This window comes from Apteryx mantelli, unplaced genomic scaffold, assembly GCF_036417845.1.
Source record: "Apteryx mantelli isolate bAptMan1 unplaced genomic scaffold, bAptMan1.hap1 HAP1_SCAFFOLD_34, whole genome shotgun sequence".
NCBI classification, from domain to species: Eukaryota; Metazoa; Chordata; class Aves; order Apterygiformes; family Apterygidae; genus Apteryx; species Apteryx mantelli.
Genome location: NW_027118693.1, coordinates 3,446,525 through 3,464,973, shown reverse-complemented (window position 1 = coordinate 3,464,973; position 18,449 = coordinate 3,446,525). Strand labels below are relative to the sequence as shown.

General features: G+C 50.0%; 1 pseudogene; it reads right to left on the bottom strand.

Moving 5' to 3' along the window:
• Positions 1-14,965: 14,965 nt before the first annotated feature.
• On the bottom strand, positions 14,966-15,918 carry LOC136996338 (olfactory receptor 6F1-like; annotated as a pseudogene).
• Between the last annotated feature and the right edge of the window lie 2,531 nt (positions 15,919-18,449).

The following is an 18,449-nucleotide window of genomic DNA, read 5'->3' as shown; positions in this document are numbered from 1 at the left end:
TTGTTTGTGATGTCACTTGTGGCTGAGTGCCTGATAGGCCAGTGCTGGTGCTGTGGGTGCAGTTTGTGGTTGTGATGTCACTTGTGGCTCAGTGCCTGATAGGCCAGTGCTGGTGCTGTGGGTGGAGATTGTGTTTGTGATGTCACTTGTGGCTGAGTGCCTGATAGGCCAGTGCTGGTGCTGTGGGTGCAGTTTTTGTTTGTGATGTCACTTGTGGCTGAGTGCCTGATAGGCCAGTGCTGGTGCTGTGTGTGCAGGTTATGTTTGTGAGGTCACTTGTGGCTCAGTGCCTGATAGGCCAGTGCTGGTGATGTGCGTGCTATTTGTGTTTATGATGTCACTTGTGGCTCAGTGTCTGATAGGCCAGTGCTGGTGCTGTGGGTGCAGTTTGTGGTTGTGATGTCACTTGTGGCTCAGTGCCTGATAGGCCAGTGCTGGTGCTGTGGGTGCAGTTTGTGTTTGTGATGTCACTTGTGGGTCAGTGCCTGATAGGCCAGTGCTGGTGCTGTGGGTGGGGTTTGTGTTTGTGATGTCACTTGTGGCTGAGTGCCTGATAGGCCAGTGCTGGTGCTGTGGGTGGAGTTTGTGTTTGTGATGTCCCTTGTGTCTCTGTGCCTGATAGGCCAGTGCTGGTGATGTGGGTGGGGTTTGTGGTTGTGGTGTCACTTGTGGCTGAGTGCCTGATAGGCCAGTGCTGGTGATGTGGGTGGAGATTGTGTTTGTGATGTCACTTGTGGCTGAGTGCCTGATAGGCCAGTGCTGGTGATGTTGGTGGAATTTGTGGTTGTGATGTCACTTGTGGCTCAGTGCCTGATAGGCCAGTGCTGGTCCTGTGGCTACAATTTGTAGTTGTAATGTCACCTGTGGCTGAGTGCCTGATAGGCCAGTGCTGGTGATGTGGGTGGAGTTTGTGGTTGTGATGTCACTTGTGGCTCAGTGCCTGATAGGCCAGTGCTGGTGCTGTGGGTGGAGTTTGTGTTTGTGATGTCACTTGTGGCTCAGTGCCTGATAGGCCAGTGCTGGTGCTGTGGGTGGAGTTTGTGGTTGTGATGTCACTTGTGTCTGAGTGCCTGATAGGCCAGTGCTGGTGCTGTGGGTGCAGTTTGTGGTTGTGATGTCACTTGTGGCTCAGTGCCTGATAGGCCAGTGCTGGTGCTGTGGGTGGAGTTTGTGGTTGTGATGTCACTTGTGGCTCAGTGCCAGCTAGGCCAGTGCTGGTGCTGTGAGTACAGTTTGTGGTTGTGAGGTCACTTGTAGCTCTGTGCCTGATAGGCCAGTGCTGGTGCTGTGGGTGGAGTTTGTTCTTGTGATGTCACTTGTGGCTGAGTGCCTGATAGGCCAGTGCTGGTGCTGTGGGTGCAGTTTTTGTTTGTGATGTCACTTGTGTCTGAGTGCCTGATAGGCCAGTGCTGGTGCTGTGGGTGCAGTTTGTGATTGTGATGTCACTTGTGGGTCAGTGCCTGATAGGCCAGTGCTGGTGCTGTGGGTGCAGTTTTTGTTTGTGATGTCACTTGTGGCTGAGTGCCTGATAGGCCAGTGCTGGTGCTGTGGGTGCAGTTTGTGGTTGTGATGTCACTTGTGGCTCAGTGCCTGATAGGCCAGTGCTGGTGCTGTGGGTGGAGATTGTGTTTGTGATGTCACTTGTGGCTGAGTGCCTGATAGGCCAGTGCTGGTGCTGTGGGTGCAGTTTTTGTTTGTGATGTCACTTGTGGCTGAGTGCCTGATAGGCCAGTGCTGGTGCTGTGTGTGCAGGTTATGTTTGTGAGGTCACTTGTGGCTCAGTGCCTGATAGGCCAGTGCTGGTGATGTGCGTGCTATTTGTGTTTATGATGTCACTTGTGGCTCAGTGTCTGATAGGCCAGTGCTGGTGCTGTGGGTGCAGTTTGTGGTTGTGATGTCACTTGTGGCTCAGTGCCTGATAGGCCAGTGCTGGTGCTGTGGGTGCAGTTTGTGTTTGTGATGTCACTTGTGGCTCAGTGCCTGATAGGCCAGTGCTGGTGCTGTGGGTGGGGTTTGTGTTTGTGATGTCACTTGTGGCTGAGTGCCTGATAGGCCAGTGCTGGTGCTGTGGGTGGAGTTTGTGTTTGTGATGTCCCTTGTGTCTCTGTGCCTGATAGGCCAGTGCTGGTGATGTGGGTGGGGTTTGTGGTTGTGGTGTCACTTGTGGCTGAGTGCCTGATAGGCCAGTGCTGGTGATGTGGCTGCAGTTTGTGTTTGTGATGTCACTTGTAGCTCAGTGCCTGATAGGCAAGTGTTGGTGCTGTGGGTGGAGATTGTGTTTGTGATGTCACTTGTGGGTCAGTGCCTGATAGGGCAGTGCTGGTGCTGTGGGTGGGGTTTGTGGTTGTGATGTCACTTGTGGCTGAGTGCCTGATAGGCCAGTGCTGGTGCTGTGGGTACAGTTTGTGGCTGTGAGGTCACTTGTGGCTCAGTGCCTGATAGGCCAGTGCTGGTGCTGTGGGTGCAGGTTATGGTTGTGAGGTCACTTGTGGCTGAGTGCCTGATAGGCCAGTGCTGGTCCTGTGGGTGCAGTTTGTGGTTGTGGTGTCACTTGTGGCTGAGTGCCTGATAGGCCAGTGCTGGTGCTGTGGGTGGAGTTTGTGGTTGTGATGTCACTTGTGGCTGACTGCCTGATAGGCCAGTGCTGGTGCTGTTTGTGCAGGTTATGGTTGTGATGTCACTTGTGGCTCAGTGCCTGATAGGTCAGTGCTGGTGATGTGCGTGCTATTTTTGTTTATGATGTCACTTGCGGCTCAGTGTCTGATAGGCCAGTGCTGGTGCTGTGGGTGGAATTTGTGGTTGTGATGTCACTTGTGGGTCAGTGCCTGATAGGCCAGTGCTGGTGCTGTGGGTGGAGATTGTGTTTGTGATGTCACTTGTGGCTCAGTGCCTGATAGGCCAGTGCTGGTCCTGTGGGTGCAGTTTGTGTTTGCGATGTCACTTGTGGCTGAGTGCCTGATAGGCCAGTGCTGGTGCTGTGGGTGCAGTTTGTGTTTGTGATGTCACTTGTGGCTGAGTGCCTGATAGGCCAGTGCTGGTGCTGTGGGTGGAGTTTGTGGTTGTGATGTCACTTGTGGCTGAGTGCCTGATAGGCCAGTGCTGGTGCTGTGGGTGGAGTTTGTGCTTGTGATGTCACTTGTGGCTCAGTGCCTGATAGGCCAGTGCTGGTGCTGTGGGTGCAGGTTATGGTTGTTAGGTCACTTGTGGCTGAGTGCCTGATAGGCCAGTGCTGGTGATGTGGGTGGAGTTTGTGGTTGTGATGTCACTTGTGGCTGAGTGCCTGATAGGCCAGTGCCGGTCCTCTGGGTGGGGTTTGTGGTTGTGATGTCACTTGTGGCTGAGTGCCTGATAGGCCAGTGCTGGTGTTGTGGGTACAGTTTGTGGCTGTGAGGTCACTTGTGGGTCAGTGCCTGATAGGCCAGTGCTGGTGCTGTGGGTGCAGGTTATGGTTGTGAGGTCACTTGTGGCTGAGTGCCTGATAGGCCAGTGCTGGTGCTGTGGGTGCAGTTTGTGGTTGTTAGGTCACTTGTGGCTGAGTGCCTGATAGGCCAGTGCTGATGCGTGGGTTCAATTTGTGCTTGTGATGTCACTTGTGGCTGAGTGCCTGAAAGGCCAGTGCTGGTGCTGTGGGTGGAATTTGTGGTTGTGATGTCACTTGTGGCTCAGTGCCTGATAGGCCAGTGCTGGTGCTGTGGGTGGAGTTTGTGGTTGTGATGTCGCTTGTGACTCAGTGCCTGATAGGCCAGTGCTGGTGCTGTGGGTGCAATTTGTGGTTGTGATGTCACTTGTGGCTCAGTGCCTGATAGGCCAGTGCTGGTGCTGTGGGTGGAGTTTGTGGTTGTGATGTCGCTTGTGACTCAGTGCCTGATAGGCCAGTGCTGGTGCTGTGGGTGCAGTTTGTGGTTGTTAGGTCACTTGTGGCTGAGTGCCTGATAGGCCAGTGCTGATGCGTGGGTTCAGTTTGTGCTTGTGATGTCACTTGTGGCTGAGTGCCTGATAGGCCAGTGCTGGTGATGTTGGTGGAATTTGTGGTTGTGATGTCACTTGTGGCTCAGTGCCTGATAGGCCAGTGCTGGTCCTGTGGCTACAATTTGTAGTTGTAATGTCACCTGTGGCTGAGTGCCTGATAGGCCAGTGCTGGTGATGTGGGTGGAGTTTGTGGTTGTGATGTCACTTGTGGCTCAGTGCCTGATAGGCCAGTGCTGGTGCTGTGGGTGGAGTTTGTGTTTGTGATGTCACTTGTGGCTCAGTGCCTGATAGGCCAGTGCTGGTGCTGTGGGTGGAGTTTGTGGTTGTGATGTCACTTGTGGCTCAGTGCCTGATAGGCCAGTGCTGGTGCTGTGGGTGCAGTTTGTGGTTGTGATGTCACTTGTGGCTCAGTGCCTGATAGGCCAGTGCTGGTGCTGTGGGTGGAGTTTGTGGTTGTGATGTCACTTGTGGCTCAGTGCCAGCTAGGCCAGTGCTGGTGCTGTGAGTACAGTTTGTGGTTGTGAGGTCACTTGTAGCTCTGTGCCTGATAGGCCAGTGCTGGTGCTGTGGGTGGAGTTTGTTCTTGTGATGTCACTTGTGGCTGAGTGCCTGATAGGCCAGTGCTGGTGCTGTGGGTGCAGTTTTTGTTTGTGATGTCACTTGTGTCTGAGTGCCTGATAGGCCAGTGCTGGTGCTGTGGGTGCAGTTTGTGATTGTGATGTCACTTGTGGGTCAGTGCCTGATAGGCCAGTGCTGGTGCTGTGGGTGCAGTTTTTGTTTGTGATGTCACTTGTGGCTGAGTGCCTGATAGGCCAGTGCTGGTGCTGTGGGTGCAGTTTGTGGTTGTGATGTCACTTGTGGCTCAGTGCCTGATAGGCCAGTGCTGGTGCTGTGGGTGGAGATTGTGTTTGTGATGTCACTTGTGGCTGAGTGCCTGATAGGCCAGTGCTGGTGCTGTGGGTGCAGTTTTTGTTTGTGATGTCACTTGTGGCTGAGTGCCTGATAGGCCAGTGCTGGTGCTGTGTGTGCAGGTTATGTTTGTGAGGTCACTTGTGGCTCAGTGCCTGATAGGCCAGTGCTGGTGATGTGCGTGCTATTTGTGTTTATGATGTCACTTGTGGCTCAGTGTCTGATAGGCCAGTGCTGGTGCTGTGGGTGCAGTTTGTGGTTGTGATGTCACTTGTGGCTCAGTGCCTGATAGGCCAGTGCTGGTGCTGTGGGTGCAGTTTGTGTTTGTGATGTCACTTGTGGGTCAGTGCCTGATAGGCCAGTGCTGGTGCTGTGGGTGGGGTTTGTGTTTGTGATGTCACTTGTGGCTGAGTGCCTGATAGGCCAGTGCTGGTGCTGTGGGTGGAGTTTGTGTTTGTGATGTCCCTTGTGTCTCTGTGCCTGATAGGCCAGTGCTGGTGATGTGGGTGGGGTTTGTGGTTGTGGTGTCACTTGTGGCTGAGTGCCTGATAGGCCAGTGCTGGTGATGTGGCTGCAGTTTGTGTTTGTGATGTCACTTGTAGCTCAGTGCCTGATAGGCAAGTGTTGGTGCTGTGGGTGGAGATTGTGTTTGTGATGTCACTTGTGGGTCAGTGCCTGATAGGGCAGTGCTGGTGCTGTGGGTGGGGTTTGTGGTTGTGATGTCACTTGTGGCTGAGTGCCTGATAGGCCAGTGCTGGTGCTGTGGGTACAGTTTGTGGCTGTGAGGTCACTTGTGGCTCAGTGCCTGATAGGCCAGTGCTGGTGCTGTGGGTGCAGGTTATGGTTGTGATGTCACTTGTGGCTGAGTGCCTGATAGGCCAGTGCTGGTCCTGTGGGTGCAGTTTGTGGTTGTGGTGTCACTTGTGGCTGAGTGCCTGATAGGCCAGTGCTGGTGCTGTGGGTGGAGATTGTGTTTGTGATGTCACTTGTGGCTGACTGCCTGATAGGCCAGTGCTGGTGCTGTTTGTGCAGGTTATGGTTGTGATGTCACTTGTGGCTCAGTGCCTGATAGGTCAGTGCTGGTGATGTGCGTGCTATTTTTGTTTATGATGTCACTTGCGGCTCAGTGTCTGATAGGCCAGTGCTGGTGCTGTGGGTGGAATTTGTGGTTGTGATGTCACTTGTGGGTCAGTGCCTGATAGGCCAGTGCTGGTGCTGTGGGTGGAGATTGTGTTTGTGATGTCACTTGTGGCTCAGTGCCTGATAGGCCAGTGCTGGTCCTGTGGGTGCAGTTTGTGTTTGCGATGTCACTTGTGGCTGAGTGCCTGATAGGCCAGTGCTGGTGCTGTGGGTGCAGTTTGTGTTTGTGATGTCACTTGTGGCTGAGTGCCTGATAGGCCAGTGCTGGTGCTGTGGGTGGAGTTTGTGGTTGTGATGTCACTTGTGGCTGAGTGCCTGATAGGCCAGTGCTGGTGCTGTGGGTGGAGTTTGTGCTTGTGATGTCACTTGTGGCTCAGTGCCTGATAGGCCAGTGCTGGTGCTGTGGGTGCAGGTTATGGTTGTTAGGTCACTTGTGGCTGAGTGCCTGATAGGCCAGTGCTGGTGATGTGGGTGGAGTTTGTGGTTGTGATGTCACTTGTGGCTGAGTGCCTGATAGGCCAGTGCCGGTCCTCTGGGTGGGGTTTGTGGTTGTGATGTCACTTGTGGCTGAGTGCCTGATAGGCCAGTGCTGGTGTTGTGGGTACAGTTTGTGGCTGTGAGGTCACTTGTGGGTCAGTGCCTGATAGGCCAGTGCTGGTGCTGTGGGTGCAGGTTATGGTTGTGAGGTCACTTGTGGCTGAGTGCCTGATAGGCCAGTGCTGGTGCTGTGGGTGCAGTTTGTGGTTGTTAGGTCACTTGTGGCTGAGTGCCTGATAGGCCAGTGCTGATGCGTGGGTTCAATTTGTGCTTGTGATGTCACTTGTGGCTGAGTGCCTGAAAGGCCAGTGCTGGTGCTGTGGGTGGAATTTGTGGTTGTGATGTCACTTGTGGCTCAGTGCCTGATAGGCCAGTGCTGGTGCTGTGGGTGGAGTTTGTGGTTGTGATGTCGCTTGTGACTCAGTGCCTGATAGGCCAGTGCTGGTGCTGTGGGTGCAATTTGTGGTTGTGATGTCACTTGTGGCTCAGTGCCTGATAGGCCAGTGCTGGTGCTGTGGGTGGAGTTTGTGGTTGTGATGTCGCTTGTGACTCAGTGCCTGATAGGCCAGTGCTGGTGCTGTGGGTGCAGTTTGTGGTTGTTAGGTCACTTGTGGCTGAGTGCCTGATAGGCCAGTGCTGATGCGTGGGTTCAGTTTGTGCTTGTGATGTCACTTGTGGCTGAGTGCCTGAAAGGCCAGTGCTGGTGCTGTGGGTGGAATTTGTGGTTGTGATGTCACTTGTGGCTCAGTGCCTGATAGGCCAGTGCTGGTGCTGTGGGTGGAGTTTGTGGTTGTGATGTCGCTTGTGACTCAGTGCCTGATAGGCCAGTGCTGGTGCTGTGGGTGCAATTTGTGGTTGTGATGTCACTTGTGGCTCAGTGCCTGATAGGCCAGTGCTGGTCCTGTGGGTGGAGTTTGTGTTTGTGATGTCCCTTGTGTCTCAGTGCCTGATAGGCCAGTGATGGTGCTGTGGCTGCAGGTTGTGGTTGTGATGTCACTTGTGGCTGAGTGCCTGATAGGCCAGTGCTGGTGCTGTGGGTGGAGTTTGTGTTTGTGATGTCACTTGTGGCTCAGTGCCTGATAGGCCAGTGCTGGTGCTGTGGGTGCAGTTTTTGTTTGTGATGTCACTTGTGTCTGAGTGCCTGATAGGCCAGTGCTGGTGCTGTGGGTGGAATTTGTGGTTGTGATGTCACTTGACGCTGAGTGCCTGATAGACCAGTGCTGTTCCTGTGGGTGGCGTTTGCGGTTTGTGATGTCACTTGTGGCTGAGTGCCTGATAGGCCAGTGCTGGTGCTGTGGGTGGAGTTTGTGTTTGTGATGTCACTTGTGGCTGAGTGTCTGATAGGCCCGTGCTGGTGATGTGGGTGGAGTTTATGGTTGTGATGTCACTTGTGGCTCAGTGCCTGCTAGGCCAGTGTTGGTGATGTGGGTGCAGTTTGTGGTTGTGATGTCACTTGTGGCTCAGTGCCTGATAGGCCAGTGCTGGTGATGTGGGTGCAGTTTGTGTTTGTGATGTCACTTGTGTCTCCAGCCTGATTGGCCAGTACTAGTTACATGACTGCAGTTTGTGGTTGTGAGGTCACTTCTGTCTCAGTGCCTGATAGGCCAGTGCTGGTGATGTGGGTGGAGTTTGTGATTATGAGGTCACTTGTAGCTCAGTGCCTGATAGGCCAGTGCTGGTGCTGTGGGTGCAGTTTGTGTTTGTGATGTCACTTGTGGCTGAGTGCCTGATAGGCCAGTGCTGGTGCTGTGGGTGCAGTTTGTGTTTGTGATGTCACTTGTGGCTGAGTGCCTGATAGGCCAGTGCTGGTGCTGTGGGTGCAGTTTGTGGTTGTGATGTCACTTGTGGCTGAGTGCCTGATAGGCCAGTGCTGGGCCCTTTGTTGCTGGATTTACCTGTCAGTTTACTTCTGCCTCAGCACCACATAGTCCCACAGTATGTTTATGTCTCCTCTTTGTCGATTTGATGTCATTGTGCCCCTGTACCTTATAGGCTAGCAGGAAGCACATGGTTTCCATGCGGATGTGAGTTCCCTTTTGCCTCCGGGTCTGATAGGCCCCTAGCAGGCAGAAGGTTTCACAGCTTCATGGGAAATCCTGTTTTCTCAGTACCTGGCTGAGAGCACAAGAAGGATCTTATTGCCAGCAATAATACTTAAAAACTGAGAAATACGACTCCTGCTGCTCATTACCAGTACCCAAGAGCAAACAAAACAGAACAGATTATTTTATCTGTTTGGCACCCCAGACAGAACACAGCGAGGTTCCCATCTGGTGAGCACTGGCACTGGTCTTGCATGCCTATGTTTATCGGCCGCGGGCTCCCGGAGATCTACTTCAATGGGCACAGCAAATGCCCCGGGTGTGGGAGGACCCGGAGAAGGCAGCTCGACCTTTTTCTGCAATAGTAAAGGGACATCCCATTTGTTAGGGGGATGTTCAAGTATTGTTACAACAGATATTTTAGCCAGGGGATAGAGAACGGATATTGGGAAAAGGATAGGGAATTGGCAGACTGAGATAGAAACCGACAACCTTGACGAGTAGATCCGAATTGGGATTATAATAATACAAATGATTGGGCAGCATGTGAAATGGCATGCCAAAATCTGGTTTTAGCTATAAGAACTGCCGGGCAAATGGGTGTTATCTCAGAAAAGGTACTAGCGTTAGCAAAAATCTGAGGAACACTCAATTTTTGAAACAGTCTGCTTGCAGCAAACTATGCTCTTATGCTATGGAGGGATGTCTGTGGAAAATGTTAATGAAAAGCTGGCAGCGAGCGTATTGGTCCAGCAAGCAGCACCAGATATCCACGAGTATTTCAGAAAACATGCTCCCGGGTGGCGGGGAGAGAATTTACAGACGATACTATCGTTATCAACTTTCATATACGATGGAAGATCAGCAAAAGAAAGGAAGGAGAAGGAAAGGCGAAAGCGGGAGGAAGTGAGTATGTTGTCAGCAGCGCTGGGAGGAATTCCAAAGATGAAAGGAAAGGGAATAAATGTGAGTGGATGAGGTCAAAGAGGAAGAGGGACCAGAAGAGCAGGAATGGGTGTAAAACAGCACCCGCCTTTCCTGGGAGGCTGAACAGGGATTTGAGCCTGTGATTGCTGATTTGATTAAGAATGGAATTATAGTACAATGTACTTCCCCTTGTAATACCCCTGTATTGCCTGTGAAGAAACCAAAACTGGACCCAAATGGGGAACTGGTATACCGCTTTGTACAAGATTTGCAAGCAATTAATAAAATAGTGGATCTACCACACCCTGTGGTCCCTGATGTGATCCAAGTCCTTACGGAAATTCCCTCAGATGCAAACTGTTTTACTGTTGTGGATCTAACGGCAGCTTTCTTTACTATACCAGTCCATGAAGAGTCACAGTTCCTCTTTGCCTTTACTTGGAAAGCACAGCAGTGTGCATGGACCAGACTGCCACAAAGATTCATGGATTCTTCCACACTGTTTTCGAGAATATTGAAAAGAGATTTACAAACGATTATGCTGTCAAAAACCATCCCTAAACTGATACAATATATAGATGACTTGTTGATTGCGAGTACTGATTGTGATATTTGTTAGCCAGATAGTAAAACATTGTTGTGTGCCCCAGCGGAAAAGGTGCATAAAGTCTCCCTTGCCAAAAGGCAGTTGTGCCAGCAACAAGTTAATTATTTGGGAATGATAATTCGGTCAGGAGAGAGATTGATCTCATCGGAGTGAATACAAGCAAGCCAGGAAATACTAGTCCTTCAGATGAAAAGGCAGGTTAGGGCCTTTTTAGGTGCAATAGGATTTAATAGGTATTGGATACCCGGATTTAGTGAAAAAGCAAAGGTATTAACACAGTTAACTAAGGATAGTGAACCAGATTTAATGGTGTGGACTCCAGAGGTGGAAAAAGCATTTAAGAGTTAAAGCAGGAAGTTATGGAAGCTCCCGCTCTAGCTTTACCGGACTCTGGTAAGCCCTTTGTGTTATATCTGAATGAACGAAAGGGAATCACAAGCAGTGTGCTAGTTCACAAAACTGCCCGGTGCTGGCATGCGATAGCTTATCAGTATGAGCTAGTTTTGCTCACTGAACCAAATGTAATGTTAGAACAGTGTGATATGCTAAACCCAGCTACTCTGTTACCAGAAATACTGCAAGCTAAGGAAAAATTATTTCACAATTGCTTGGAAACAATAGATTTGAGGCTGACTGTTCTGCCTACTGTGGAAGAAGAGCCCCTGCACAATCCGGATTTAATATTGTTCTGTGATGGATCATCATACTATGAAAAGGGTCGAAGGGTTGCTGGGTATGCAGTAACTACGCAATGTATATATAGTGCTGGAAGTGGGATCCCTTCCAGGATCTTTTGGGGCTCAGGCGGTGGAATTGATAGCCTTAACCCGAGCATGTATTATAGCCATGAATAAGACTGCTAATATCTATATGGACTCCAAATACGCTTTGGGAGTGATATTTGCAACGGGAATAATTTGGAGAGAAAAAGGGGTTTTGACCATGGCAGGACATCAAGTAGCCCTCCGAGATCAGATTGTAGAGTTATTAAGGGCTTTGGAAAAATCTCTGCAGTTAGCAGTCCTGTATCAGAGGGCTCACCAACGAGACGCTTTGGATATAACTAAGGGAAATAACCTTGCTGATGCCACAGCAAAAGCAGCTGCCCTACAACCACTGCCTACCAAACTCGGGCCACGAGAAGAAATGGTAATGACTGAAACTATAGAAGAACTGGAGAAAGAACACCAAGCAACACCTAAGGAAGAGGTAGAAGGATGGAAGCGTTTGGGAGCAGAACAAAAAAAGGGGATATGTTTTTTGCAGGGAAAACCGTTGCTCCCTAAGATCATGTTGATAACACTAGTAAGAGAACTCCATGGACAGATGCACGGGGGGATGTTGTATTTAGACAACGACATTTCCCAGTCATGGGCAGCACCAGGTTTGACTCAAACAATTTTACAAATAACGAAAAAGTGTTTAGTATGCATGGAATACAACACTAAATCAAAGCTAGAAGCTAAAATAAAAGGAGGGCGTCGTTAGGCTTGGATGCCGTTTCAAAAATTACAAACAGATTTTGCAGACATGACCCTGAAAGAAGGACAGAAACATCTGTTAGTCATAGTTGAACAATTATCCCATTGGGTGGAAGCATTCCCAGTCAGGAAGGCTACAGCCCAAGTGGTAGTAAAAGCCTTACTGAAAGGTATCATACCACACGTTGGGGTACCGGAGGAAATAGATTCTGATAAAGGAGCTCATTTTACTGCTGAAATACTAAAAGCAATATATGAAACACTGGAAATTCAGAGAAGACTACGTACACCTTATCATCCTCAATCCTCAGGGCAGGTAGAAAGGATGAATCGTATACTAAAAATGAAGTTAGCCAAAATTTGCAGGGAGACTCAGTGGAAGGGGACAGAAGCATTGCCATTAGCGTTATGGGAATTAAGGCGGTGCCTGGGCACAAGCCATGGGTTGACCCCTTTGAAATTTTGTTTGGCAGACCAGGTAGGATGCCAGGAACTTTTGTGCCAGCACATACCTGCCCTTTGGCAGGAGATGAAGCTGTTACCCAATACGTTATGTGTCTGCAGAATAGTTTCAAGAATAAGAGATATACAGCTGTAATTACCCAACCTCTGCCTTTAGGAGATTACCTCCATCCATACTGACTGGGAGATTATGGTATTGTAAAAACTCATAAAGCCAAAACCATGTTACAACCAAACTGGGAGGGCCCTGTACAGGTGTTATTGTGCCCTTATTCTGCTCTTAAGGTTGCAGGTAAAGAAACCTGGATTCATCACTCCCAAGTAAAGGCGGCCCCCAGCACTGCGACCTCCTCAGAGGCCATTCCAGTTTCTTGAGCATCTGCTGCAGAAGAGAGAATACCTGTGCAACAGCAGGAAAACCTCTTCAAGGAAAACTGTATTTATTTGTTACACTCTGTAATTATTTTGTGCTGTTTAAATGTGATTTCTAGGTCATTTCTGTCTTTTATAGCTATTACAAGTTTAACCCTAGGCTGGGAAAATAATCGCACTGAACAATTTATGACTAAGGTCTCACAAGTAGGGAATGTGTCAGAATGTTGGTACTGCCTATACCAGCCTCAATCCCTGGACACCAATTTTGGTTGTCTAGCAAAGCCTGTTTCTGCTTTGGGCTGCTATCAGTCCAGTTTGACATATTTACACCCTAGGGTGCCAGATTTTTGGCAGCAACCCTTTAAGGCACATTCCTATGATAAAGCTCCATGGCATGTCAACATGCCTTAAAAAATCTACAAATAGAAGTGAGCTCTCTCTCTCAATTAGCCATCCAAAATCGATGGGCTTTAGTTTACCTGTTGGCCACATTTGTTTTTATGCAAACAAATCAAAACAAACTGAATATGATGTAAATGTCATTCAACGACATGTTCGTACCTTCCATCGGATAGCCAAAGAGCAGTCCCTGTCCAGTAGCCTAGCAGCAGAGTGGTCGTGGTTGTGGTCATGGCTACCAGATCTGGGAGGGTGGACCAGATGTGTTTTAATAATTTTAATGTTAATTCTGGCAGTAGGAACTGTGCTTTTGTGTTGTATCTCATGCATGGGTCAAATACGCCTCTCATGTGTAAGGGGATAAAAGTATAGACCAGCATAACATTGGAAGCAGGCATGCATGAAATAAAAGGAGGGAATGTTAAGAAAATTTCCACTATACTCTAGTTTTGCAGAGAAAGAACATGCAAGGTCACAGTGCCCTGCAAGCAGAACATCTTCTCTGACCTTGCCTTAGCCCTGTTTTTCGTACAAAGTTGAAGAACTGCGAAGAAGCCAGTTTAACCCAGCCAGCAGCACAAAAAGTTCTTCAAAGGTAACACCAAAGGAGGTGTAAATTAGCAAATGAATAATTATAAGATGGATCAAATAAGGCTGAAATGGAACTACTTCTTACTGTATCATGGCAAGGGGATTGGTAGAACTGAGAATCGTGGCTAGATCTGGTTAGTTATGTAAACTAAAGTGTTGAATATGTAACAACTTACTACTGCTTAAAAGTGGTAACAGAAAGCTGCTTGGGTCCCTTCTTCTGCTCTAAGAGGCACCTTACTGCTATCAGTAAAACTTTAAAATTTAGAAATCTGACTCCTGCTGCTCATTACCGCTGCCTGTGAACGCACAAAAGAAAAAAGATGATTTTAACACGAGTGACCTCACAACCACAAACTGCTGCCACAGGACCAGCACTGGCCTATCAGGCCCTGTGGCCCAAGTGACCTCGCAACCACAAACTGCAGCCATATGCCTGGTGTTATGGACAATTAGGCTCACTGGCCACCATAACAGGGTCTGACCCTAGGTTCCCGCTGAGGCAGAAGTTCAAAGTCAGAATGGAGCAAAACAAATTTTAATGATGCACATACAGTAATTACAGCTTGAGCTGGGTGCCTCTGAAGAGAAACCCTGAACAAATTCCTGGGCAATTATACCCTTACAATCTAAATTCCCACCCTCATGCGATAGTTTGAACCAATATTAATATTTAGACCTGGGGTCTTCCCCTTCTTCATTGGGTTCCTTCATTGTCTCTAGGCAGGCTGCTTCTTATCCTATTTTCAAGGTTGCAGCTTCTGCTCTCGGTTTTAACTTCTTTATCTTCCCGCCTTGAACCAGCTCTGGGGCCCTCTTTCCCATAACTAGGTAATATCTAGGAGAAAGTTCATAGCTTGCGGCCTAAGACTTCAGCAAATTCAGCTACTAATGCTAAGCAAGTTATGCTAAGCAATCAACTCTAGACAGCTTCAGTGCAATATTCTTTAACAACTATTTCCCCTCGCTATCTGCCAGGAACCCACAAATGTCTGGGAGACTCAAGGCCGTCACAAATGACAGGAGACACCAACATGTGTTTGGGCAGTATATGCATTTCCATTGGACAGTAGTGTAACGAGGGCTACGGGCTGAGGCACCAACCTCTACCCTGGAAGTGGTCACAGCAGAAGGGAATGGCTCCCATCCAAGGAACCTGCAGTCAGGAAAGTACTGCCACTCCCCATCTCCCTCCCTGTCCGCTCACATTTCACCCCAGATGAATTCCCTCTCAACACAGGAGGAAGAAAAAAAAAAAAGAAAAAAGACAACATTGTAAAATTTCCCATGCACAGCAACACCACTTTGTCTGTCAAGGAAGCAACAAGAATGGGACATTATTTCCCTTCCCTTCTAAACCATGCAATTTAATCGATTTAATATCCTCTCTTCCCTTCTGTTTTCCACCAATATTCTCATTGCTGTGTTCCTCTCAGGGGTTACCTAATGTGCAGCCTACTATTTCCCATATTGACTTTACTACTTTGCAGAACCAGCAGTGTGTTGTACAGAGGAGTGCAAAACTGCTATGAGCTCTGGGTACAAGCCAGAGCATTCCTGACCACTTTTCTGAGGGCCTCCCTGACCTCCCTGTTCCGCAAGCTGTAGATGAGAGGGTTGAGCAGGGGCGTGAGGACGGTGTAGAAAAAGGAGAAGACTTTGTTGAGCTGCCTCAGAGGGGCTGTTCTGGCTATCAGGTAGACAACGGTGAGGGTGCCATAGAAAACCGTGACAACGGTGAGGTGAGAGGAGCAGGTGGAGAAGGCCTTCTGCCTGCCCGCACTAGATGGGATCTTCAGGATAGCAGCTATGATGCACACATAGGATGCCAGCGTGAATAGGAAGGGGGAGACTACATCCAAGAGAGTGTGAAACCTAGTAGTTTGACAACACTGGTGTCACTGCAGGCAAGCTCCAGCAAAGGGATAAAATCACAGAAGAAGTGGTCCATTGCCTTGGGGCCACAGAACCTTAAGTGGGATAAGAAAAAAGTGGCTATTGTAGTGAGAAGGAATCCCAGTAGCCACGATGCTGCTGCCAGCCGTAGAGAGACCTTCCAGGTCATGAGGCTTGCATAGAGCAGGGGCTGGCATATGGCCAAGTACCGATTGCAGGCCATGGCTGTGAGCAGGAAACACTCAGTAGCTGCAAAAGAACCAAAGAAATAGAGCTGAGCCATACAGTCATGAGCAGAGATGGTCCTGTCCCCAGCCAGGAAGCTGGCCAGCAGCCGGGGCAGGATGGTGGAGTTGTAGCAAGTCTCCAAGGAGGACAGATTGGCCAGGAAGAAGTACATGGGAGTGTGCAGATGCTGGTCTGCCACCACGAGCACAACGATGAGGATGTTCCCAGACACGATGACCAAGTAGATCATAAGCAAGAGGAGGAAGAGTGGTGTCTGGAGTGAGGGGACACTCTCCATTCCCAACAGGAGAAACTCTACTGGTGATGTGCGGTTGTCCCATTCCCCTTTCTCCATGAATCACCGCAGGTCCCTCATTCCTCTTTTGCCAGCAAGGCAACCTACAAGAAAGAGGATTCATTTCTTTCTTTTGTTCTTGTATAAAAGAATCGTGGAGGAAGTTTCTGTCAGAGAAAACACGGACTTTGGCCCTTCTCTGACTGTGTTTGTGTCCGCTTTATGGCCTCCAGGACTAGGGAAAGGAGAGAATATGGTTCTCCCAGAGACTTAAGCCGTGTATCTAAAGAGAAGCCTCTTCTAGGGGAACCACAGAGGTGAGCTACTCCACGGAGGTGCTCATTTCCTGCTTGCGGGGGGAGTTAGAGGAGAGAAAGCATTCACTCAGCCTGTGACAGGGTCTCTCCTACACCTGAAGTTATTCTGAAGAGCAACCACAGTCCCTACCAGGCAAGAAAATCCCTTTATGTGAGCACATCATGCCAGAAGCCCTTTCTCCCCAAAGGAGGAGGAGGGGCACTGCACCAAGCAGCTGATTTCAGCTCTCTGAAACACTTGTCTTGGAAGGGACAGGCTGCATGCTTCCTTTGACAGTGTGTGGATCAGGAGTTGACATCAATGGCACCATGCAGCATGACTGCGTGAGAGGGCTCTCAGAGAGCCCCCCACAGGCTTGAGAGAGAAAAGTGAGATAGATGTGAGAGAAGATGGACACCTGAGCTGATCAGCCAATATGGGCAAGAGAGATTTTGAGCAGGGTGGAAGAGAAGAGCACAGGGAAGATCATTCGCTTTGTGTAATTCCCCCTTCAGCAATGGTTTCTGAGGGCTTTGGGGCTGCCTCGCGGTGCAGCCCAGCAGCTGGACCTCAGCCCTGACAGCTGTACTCGCGAGGCTCCCTGAGCAGCTTTGCTGGGAGCAGGGGTGGGTGTCTCCATGGTGAGTGCTGGGTGAGATTGGGAAGAAGCATTGTTCCTCTCCTGTTAAAGGCAGATGCCCAAGATATGCCCAAGGGCTACAAAGATGATTAGGGGATTGGAGCATCTCTCTTATGAGGAAAGACTGAGAGAGCTGGGCCTGTTTAGCTTGGAGAAGAGAAGGCTGAGAGGAGATCTTATCAACGTGTACAAATATCTGAAGGGAGGGTGTTGAGAGGATGGGACCAGACTCTTTTCAGCGGTGCCGAGCGACAGGACGCGAGGCAACGGGCACAAACTGAAACACAGACAATTCCATCTGAACATGAGGAAAAACTTTTTCACTGTGAGGGTGACAGAGCACTGGAAGAGGTTGCCCAGAGAGGTGGTGGAGTCTCCTTCTCTGGAGATATTCCAAACCCACCTGGACGCAATCCTGTGCAATGTGCTCTAGGTGACCCTGCTTGAGCAGGGGGGTTGGACTAGATGGTCTCCAGAGGTCCCTTCCAACCTCAGCGATTCCGTGATTCTGCGATATGCCCGTGTGCATGGCCAGGGAATTCCCTGCTGGAGAAACACAGCCCTCTACCTGGATCCCACCTCCCAGCTGAGGTGTGGGTGCCCCCAGCAGGGCTCTGGGGTGGCCCAGGAGCAGCAAAGGCATAAAGTCTAACTCTGCACCCACTGGCAAGCTCACCAGCACTCTGCTCATCAAACAAGGGAATCGAGGAAATGCGCAGAGGGAAGAGGGAGATGGTGGGGGAAAGGCATGCAAAAAAGGACATGCCCGTACCATTCTTGCCCAGAGGTGCCACCATGCAAAGCCTCACCAGCTCCAGAGGAACAGACCTGACTCAGAAGACACAACACAAAGCTGCAATCTTCAGGATGATGTGACGACCTCTGTGCTGATTGTTCCTGGGAAGGACGATCAAGCTGAGGTCTCAGCTCCTGTCTTTTCCCCACCATGTCCTTCTCTTCCTTGAGCTCTCTGCAAACCTTGTCCCAGGGCTCAGGCATTGCTCTGCCCTTGCCAGCTTCTTCTAGCAGCTCCTGTGGCATGTGTCCAGCAGCACATGAATGCCCCCTGCTCTCCACACTGTCCTGGGGTTAATAGCACTAAGGAGTCTCTGAAGGATAAAGCTGCAGCTCGTCTCTCCCCAGGGACTGCAGAGAAAGAACAGTGCTTAATTGGCAGGAGAATGAAACCTCTGAGCTCCTGGAAACTTTGAAAACTCCTCTGGCATATGGCTCTCCCCATAACTCTCATTCGCTCTAAACCTGGGACATGCCCCTTTGAAAAGGAAACTGAGGCAGAGAAATCATCAGGACTCCTCCAAACTCCTGAGGAAAAGTCAGGAGGAGAGATCCCATGCATGGGCTTCCCCTCACCTCCCTGCAGATGACTGTCTGTTCACTGACTCTCTCAGGTTTAGAGAGCCCTGATGGCCTGAGCTGGTCCCCCAGCCTCCCATGATGGTCAGTGGGAAGGGAGAAGCCGAGTCACAGGCACTTCCTCCCAGGCATGCAGACTTGTGCTGTGGGACAGGATGAGCCCCCCCCTTCCCTTGGGTGCCAGGCTCTGCGCCCTGAGATGCAGGGGCCTGGCAGGTTGGGGGCTGAATGGAGCGGAGCTATGGATATGTCCCCCCCGGTTTGTGTCCATCTCTTGTGT